This window comes from Vicugna pacos, unplaced genomic scaffold (genome assembly GCF_048564905.1).
Source record: "Vicugna pacos unplaced genomic scaffold, VicPac4 scaffold_19, whole genome shotgun sequence".
In the NCBI taxonomy this organism is placed as follows: domain Eukaryota; kingdom Metazoa; phylum Chordata; class Mammalia; order Artiodactyla; family Camelidae; genus Vicugna; species Vicugna pacos.
The window spans coordinates 7,587,910-7,596,216 of record NW_027328740.1 but is presented as its reverse complement, the minus strand read 5'-3'; the positions used below and the strand labels follow the sequence as shown (position 1 = coordinate 7,596,216).

General features: G+C 45.5%; 1 long non-coding RNA gene across 1 annotated transcript; it reads left to right on the top strand.

The window, feature by feature from the left end:
- Positions 1-1,852: 1,852 nt before the first annotated feature.
- LOC140693236 (uncharacterized) lies at positions 1,853-6,932 on the top strand. The gene is made up of 3 exons (XR_012068960.1): positions 1,853-2,047; positions 5,236-5,308; positions 6,682-6,932. It is a non-coding gene; the product is annotated as an uncharacterized lncRNA (long non-coding RNA).
- Positions 6,933-8,307: the final 1,375 nt, after the last annotated feature.

The window sequence follows — 8,307 nt, the reverse complement described above, 5'->3', positions numbered from 1 at the left end:
TCGGCAAGTGTCCTGTGCCAAGGGCTGGGTGAGTGGATGTTTCCATTGCTGTGTTCATGGGAGCGAGTGAGCGCAGGTTGCACTGCTTCTCTGTCAACTGGGCATCGATGAATCAACACTTTCCAGATACATTTCACAGAAATGTGATTTTTTTATATCTCTCTGTTTCTATACAGCCGTGGTGGGAGGGATTGTCCGAAGACTCCAGTTTTGACATTGTGTTGATATCTCATTTGCAGTCTCTAAAAATTTAATAGAATATATATAAATGTTTTGGGAGTTATACGAAAATGAAGTTAGTTTCTGAAACATACTAATTCGACCTAGAAGCCCGACTTGTCAATTTCGGTAACATTTTGTCAGCTCTAAGGAAAACATAGACAGATAGAATGCAAACTAGCAGTCCGAACTTTTAAAGGGGTCATGTCAACTCTTTTCTGTTGAAGCCTCCGAAACCAACAGGAACCATGAAATAACTAATGGAAACATGAAATAACCCCCAAGCTTGGATTCACTTGTGCATGTGGTGCCCTTTACTCCCGATGACACCTACTGGTCAATGTTGGCATTTCAAGGTGTAACATCCCTCTCAAGGAAAATACAAGAGGAAACGAACTAAATATATACATTTAGCTTTGAATCCAAAGAACCTAGAGGCATTATAGCTATGAGAAGCCTGCTGCAGCTATGCTAGGCTACTGAGAACCAGGTGTTCTTCTATCAGTGATGAGAACGCTTAATCATCCGATCATGTTGGGTAAAGCACTTGAATGCAACCAAGTCTGCACCCCCATGATCGATTGCCCCCGGGGGCTTGACTCAATTGAAAGACGGTCCACATAAGCTGTGTCTTTCATGTCATTGGCGACTTTTACAGTTCCGTTCACTATCTGACTTCTAATATGTACCTAGACTGTCTTGAAAAACGGAGGCCTAATACAGATTCAAGTTCAGTCAAAGATTCCCCTCACTTACCACACTCCCTTCACCCCAGAGAAGACATGAACCCAGCATTTGCTGAATCTAGCGGAAGGCCATCGTTTCTTTGTGGGAGCTAAGTATTCAATTCCTATCTATTTCATACGAGAGTATTTGACCTTTATGGGGTTCCCTGTTGTTCACAGAGGATGAAGCTAGAGGAACTCTGATTCTAGGAGGGGCTTGCTCTTCTCTTACTGGCTCCATTGCAGCTCAGGTACTGATCCCTCAAAATGGATGCCTGAGTGGAGGGGAGGGAAGAGCAAGTGCTTGATAGCTAGGCCCAAAGCTGGGAAAAGGCTTACCTAGGCTTGGTGCACTTTGATCTGAATGGCATGGAATTGCCCCTTGGGTCGTGTGGATTATCTGACCTCTTTCAAGAACATGAGCGTTTTTATCATCTCTGCCATCTCTTCTCTTTAGACGTCAGAGATCTTGGACCCGTTCTTGGAGCAGAGAATTGAGGAACTTCCTCCAGTCCACGGTGGCCCTCCGTATGTTTCTGCTAGTATCAGCGAGGTTCAATATGTCTCATGAATGCCTTTCGAGCCTGCTATCCTCTACAGCTGTCTCCAGGCCAGTATTCTCTATTGTAGCAGAACATCTCTCATCAATGTGTTCGCATCTCTCCTCAATCCGTGCAGCCATATTTTCGGCCAGCTTCTCTTCGTGTCTCCCATAAAGTCGACTTCAACAGGACTGGGCAAGTCTGAAAGGACCTCGGAGCCTCTCCAGTAAGCTGAAGACAGGCAGATCTTCCACTGTCTGCCCTTTCAGGTTCTGGAAACTGACCCGTGAACTCAGGTCTTTGGGCAGCAGCAGTATCTCGAACTGACACAGCTTCCCGGACCAAAGACCTAAGCCAAGCTCCACAGAGGGCGGCAGCCCCTCCATCGCACTGATCCACCCACAGAACTCTGCCCGGTTACCTAGGATCCACCAGCCACAACAAGCCTCGCGGTACACACCAACATTCCACCTGGAATCCAACCGCTAACTGCCATCCCCATTGGCTGCTGCATCTTGTCAGTGTTGGGGGAGGGGCTGCATCCGACGAGAGGTTCCTAAGGTAAATGTGATTCTACCCACTAGCGTCCCATGGGCCTTTGTTCTTCCCTCTTTCCTTTTGTTCAGATCTGTATGCACTGTAGCAACGGAGGGAAGTGTGTCCATTTTCAGTTGAATGTTTCACACGTCTTTAAACTTTCTAACAGTTCACAGTACACAGAGACCCACTAAGGGAAAGTATTGTTCCTGTAATATGGGCACACCCGCAATACATAGCCGTCGGTTGATTTCTGCTGAAACACCCGCATTCACGGGACATCTATCCATTTGTTTCAAGGGGGCTGAAATTCCTAGGAATGATACAATCCCCAATGTGCACTTTACTGCCTGTCTCTTTTGATCTTAGTACACTTTTGCGGAGCTACTTTTCCTTGTTATAGGCTTGTGCCATTTCTTCTCGACGTAGTGTAGAATATGGCATTCATTCATCCTGTTGGAAGACTTGCAAGTCTATATCACGGACTAGGAATCCATTGGATTCCAAATCGGCATTTGGGTTAGGTCACGATATGCTCATATGAATCAATATTTACGAATATAAATGCACACCTCTGATTTCCGAATACAGGTGTGCTGAGTACATTCAAGCCGCGATACTGGGTCGATGCGTACTGAATGATCCTTGACATCACCTTGAGTAATTTCTTTTGAATATTCATGTTACCCTACCCTTTTTGTGTTGTTTGTTTGTTTGATTCTTTCTTGGTCTGCTTCTCGTTTGTTTTGCAAACACGTCAGGCCATGCATCTCTCCGTTTGCTTCCAACAGAGAGTCATATAAGCTGACTCCCTTAAGATAGTGCTTCCAATCCCCTATGATTTCCTGCTTCCCTCTCCCATCTTTAGGGTATTGATGTCCTCCTTGCTTTCTTCTTGTTTCTTCTTTTCCACTCATGCTTTTCTTGCATTTCCAATAAGGGTTTTCTTCTTTCCATTTCATCTTGCTGCTTATCCCTTCAGGGGAGAATTCTCAACCTATCTGTTAGGATAAGTTTCGTACTGCTGAATTCTTTTAAGATTTGCAGGTCTGTGGCATTCTCTAGCTCTGCTGTTATTAGAAATGGTGGTCATGTGGCATAGGCTACCCTAGATGGCAGCATTTTGCCATTCAAGCTATGGTCTATGTCCTGGCACTCCCCCCTGTCCTGCAATATTGCTGCTGAGATAGCAGCTGAAACCCCTCTGGAGGTTCTCTTGTGACTATGTTGCTTTCCTCCAGGCGCATTTTAAATCACTGGGATGCTCATGAACTTTGTTGATTTGGATCATACAGCTGCTGCTAAGTCTATTGGGATTCCACCTCTTTTGGACGCTGTGTACTTCCTGAATTCGCCTAGATGATTCTATCTTGGCTTTCAGCAAGTTTCAGTCTGATTTTTCTACACATAACTTTTCAAACATTGTTTGTTTCTTTATCTCTTGCTTTTCCATCTGGGACTCTTTCGAATTATAGTCTTTCATGCCTTGTGTTAAACCAGGATTCAACAGCAATATTTTCTTTGGTTTGCACTTGCTTTCCTATGTGTGCTTCTGACCGAGGGATTTCTGTTCCCCTGTCTTCAAATTCATTCACGCATCCCTCTGCAATATCTCGTCTGCTTAGGACGGAATGTTAGCCCTGATATTTTCTCATCCACTGAGTTTTCTGATATTATTTGGCTCGTCTTTAGGCTTTCTCTTCCCTTTTCTGGTATTCTGCCTTTTGTGATTCTGAGACACTGTTGTTCTTCAGTGTTTCCCTCACCTCCATTTTCAATACTTGCTCTGGAGAGAGTTTTGCAGTCTAGTTGTCTGAAAGCTTATCTTTAGGGCCTTCAATCTCTTTGGAACTGAAAATGATACTTCCTTTTCCTTTTACTGTATTTCTTCATCTCTACTGGTCAGGTAATTTCAGGTACCTAATGTAGACTTCTATGGATTGGTTAAGTGAAAACTTTAGACTCTTGGCTCTACACAATTGCATGGGATTTCTGTGAGGACAAATTTTCCTAGACATTGATGCCATGTCCTGTTCCTGTGTGTGTTGTCTGGTCTATCTCCAATTGCTGGTGTTGCCTTTGTTGTGATGAACACCCCATACTATTTCGATTAGGATAACCTCATTTTGATTACGCTTATCTCAGAAATCTGAAAGAGCACAGGACACTTCCTCTGGTGGAAATGGAGCTTCTAAAGGTTCTCAGCTCTGCATTCTACTCTATGTTATTTTGGAGTGTTTCCAGAAGAGCAGAGTGTGAGTGCGCTTGTGCTTTGGAGTGCCACGGGAATGTCCCACTGAAACCAGTTCTTCCAAGGGCTTCTCTGTCTACAGAAACACCAGTGGAAGCATATCTATGGATGTCACACATCAGGGCCTGCTGGAATGATCCCGCAGCCCGAACTTGGTGTCCTCGCTGCCGAACCGTGCCGGTGCCATCCAAAATGTAGCATCCGCTTTTGAGCGATAAACTGAAGGAAATCCTTCCTCTTCTCACGCTGTGGTCTTGGACCACACTTCCTTGTCCTCTCATACTTGTGGTACGGGTGCACGAAGGCAACCACAGAGCTGTTGCACATCCTGTGCCTCAAACCAAACCATAATCACAGCCCAGGTTTTGAATGTAGCAGATCCTAAGGCTTTTCATTCTGAATTCAAACCCAAGGCCCCCTGGATCCCTCAGACCCGATGCACAATATCTCTGATTCAGCCCCACACATGCTCTATTGGCAAAATGCCAAATTGGTCTCTGGTCCTGCAGATGCACTGGGTGTGGCCATGGGACAGATCGATAATTTCAACTGCGTGCGCCAGGGTGGTTGCTTGCTCATTGGGGTCACAGGTCGGTTTGCTCTCTTGATAGGACCCACCACATCCCACAACGCACTCCAGATCCCTGAGACTCAGCGTGTGCCATCATCCGTAGCCCTATCCCTCCCTGAACGCTGCCTCTGCTACCTCAAATTTGGCAGCTCGGAGCTTGGTCTCAGAATCAACTGTGGGGATATTTTGCACTGGATTCTTTGCGTTCTGTCAGCCAAGCATCTGCTGTGCACTCTTCTAACACTCAGCGCATCACCTTCAATCCCATGTCTCCTGTCCGCTTGAGAGTGTGTGTCCAAGTTAAAGAGAGTTTCACCTTTACTGCTCCATCAACAGGGCTCAGACCATGCACTGGTATCCATTCCCTGCTTTTCCTTCTCCTGCTTCCAGGTGTTCTGAGGCCTCATCCTGTCTTTGGAAGTAACAGGCCTCTCTTCGGCAAGTGTCCTGTGCCAAGGGCTGGGTGAGTGGATGTTTCCATTGCTGTGTTCATGGGAGCGAGTGAGCGCAGGTTGCACTGCTTCTCTGTCAACTGGGCATCGATGAATCAACACTTTCCAGATACATTTCACAGAAATGTGATTTTTTTATATCTCTCTGTTTCTATACAGCCGTGGTGGGAGGGATTGTCCGAAGACTCCAGTTTTGACATTGTGTTGATATCTCATTTGCAGTCTCTAAAAATTTAATAGAATATATATAAATGTTTTGGGAGTTATACGAAAATGAAGTTAGTTTCTGAAACATACTAATTCGACCTAGAAGCCCGACTTGTCAATTTCGGTAACATTTTGTCAGCTCTAAGGAAAACATAGACAGATAGAATGCAAACTAGCAGTCCGAACTTTTAAAGGGGTCATGTCAACTCTTTTCTGTTGAAGCCTCCGAAACCAACAGGAACCATGAAATAACTAATGGAAACATGAAATAACCCCCAAGCTTGGATTCACTTGTGCATGTGGTGCCCTTTACTCCCGATGACACCTACTGGTCAATGTTGGCATTTCAAGGTGTAACATCCCTCTCAAGGAAAATACAAGAGGAAACGAACTAAATATATACATTTAGCTTTGAATCCAAAGAACCTAGAGGCATTATAGCTATGAGAAGCCTGCTGCAGCTATGCTAGGCTACTGAGAACCAGGTGTTCTTCTATCAGTGATGAGAACGCTTAATCATCCGATCATGTTGGGTAAAGCACTTGAATGCAACCAAGTCTGCACCCCCATGATCGATTGCCCCCGGGGGCTTGACTCAATTGAAAGACGGTCCACATAAGCTGTGTCTTTCATGTCATTGGCGACTTTTACAGTTCCGTTCACTATCTGACTTCTAATATGTACCTAGACTGTCTTGAAAAACGGAGGCCTAATACAGATTCAAGTTCAGTCAAAGATTCCCCTCACTTACCACACTCCCTTCACCCCAGAGAAGACATGAACCCAGCATTTGCTGAATCTAGCGGAAGGCCATCGTTTCTTTGTGGGAGCTAAGTATTCAATTCCTATCTATTTCATACGAGAGTATTTGACCTTTATGGGGTTCCCTGTTGTTCACAGAGGATGAAGCTAGAGGAACTCTGATTCTAGGAGGGGCTTGCTCTTCTCTTACTGGCTCCATTGCAGCTCAGGTACTGATCCCTCAAAATGGATGCCTGAGTGGAGGGGAGGGAAGAGCAAGTGCTTGATAGCTAGGCCCAAAGCTGGGAAAAGGCTTACCTAGGCTTGGTGCACTTTGATCTGAATGGCATGGAATTGCCCCTTGGGTCGTGTGGATTATCTGACCTCTTTCAAGAACATGAGCGTTTTTATCATCTCTGCCATCTCTTCTCTTTAGACGTCAGAGATCTTGGACCCGTTCTTGGAGCAGAGAATTGAGGAACTTCCTCCAGTCCACGGTGGCCCTCCGTATGTTTCTGCTAGTATCAGCGAGGTTCAATATGTCTCATGAATGCCTTTCGAGCCTGCTATCCTCTACAGCTGTCTCCAGGCCAGTATTCTCTATTGTAGCAGAACATCTCTCATCAATGTGTTCGCATCTCTCCTCAATCCGTGCAGCCATATTTTCGGCCAGCTTCTCTTCGTGTCTCCCATAAAGTCGACTTCAACAGGACTGGGCAAGTCTGAAAGGACCTCGGAGCCTCTCCAGTAAGCTGAAGACAGGCAGATCTTCCACTGTCTGCCCTTTCAGGTTCTGGAAACTGACCCGTGAACTCAGGTCTTTGGGCAGCAGCAGTATCTCGAACTGACACAGCTTCCCGGACCAAAGACCTAAGCCAAGCTCCACAGAGGGCGGCAGCCCCTCCATCGCACTGATCCACCCACAGAACTCTGCCCGGTTACCTAGGATCCACCAGCCACAACAAGCCTCGCGGTACACACCAACATTCCACCTGGAATCCAACCGCTAACTGCCATCCCCATTGGCTGCTGCATCTTGTCAGTGTTGGGGGAGGGGCTGCATCCGACGAGAGGTTCCTAAGGTAAATGTGATTCTACCCACTAGCGTCCCATGGGCCTTTGTTCTTCCCTCTTTCCTTTTGTTCAGATCTGTATGCACTGTAGCAACGGAGGGAAGTGTGTCCATTTTCAGTTGAATGTTTCACACGTCTTTAAACTTTCTAACAGTTCACAGTACACAGAGACCCACTAAGGGAAAGTATTGTTCCTGTAATATGGGCACACCCGCAATACATAGCCGTCGGTTGATTTCTGCTGAAACACCCGCATTCACGGGACATCTATCCATTTGTTTCAAGGGGGCTGAAATTCCTAGGAATGATACAATCCCCAATGTGCACTTTACTGCCTGTCTCTTTTGATCTTAGTACACTTTTGCGGAGCTACTTTTCCTTGTTATAGGCTTGTGCCATTTCTTCTCGACGTAGTGTAGAATATGGCATTCATTCATCCTGTTGGAAGACTTGCAAGTCTATATCACGGACTAGGAATCCATTGGATTCCAAATCGGCATTTGGGTTAGGTCACGATATGCTCATATGAATCAATATTTACGAATATAAATGCACACCTCTGATTTCCGAATACAGGTGTGCTGAGTACATTCAAGCCGCGATACTGGGTCGATGCGTACTGAATGATCCTTGACATCACCTTGAGTAATTTCTTTTGAATATTCATGTTACCCTACCCTTTTTGTGTTGTTTGTTTGTTTGATTCTTTCTTGGTCTGCTTCTCGTTTGTTTTGCAAACACGTCAGGCCATGCATCTCTCCGTTTGCTTCCAACAGAGAGTCATATAAGCTGACTCCCTTAAGATAGTGCTTCCAATCCCCTATGATTTCCTGCTTCCCTCTCCCATCTTTAGGGTATTGATGTCCTCCTTGCTTTCTTCTTGTTTCTTCTTTTCCACTCATGCTTTTCTTGCATTTCCAATAAGGGTTTTCTTCTTTCCATTTCATCTTGCTGCTTATCCCTTCAGGGGAGAATTCTCAACCTATCTG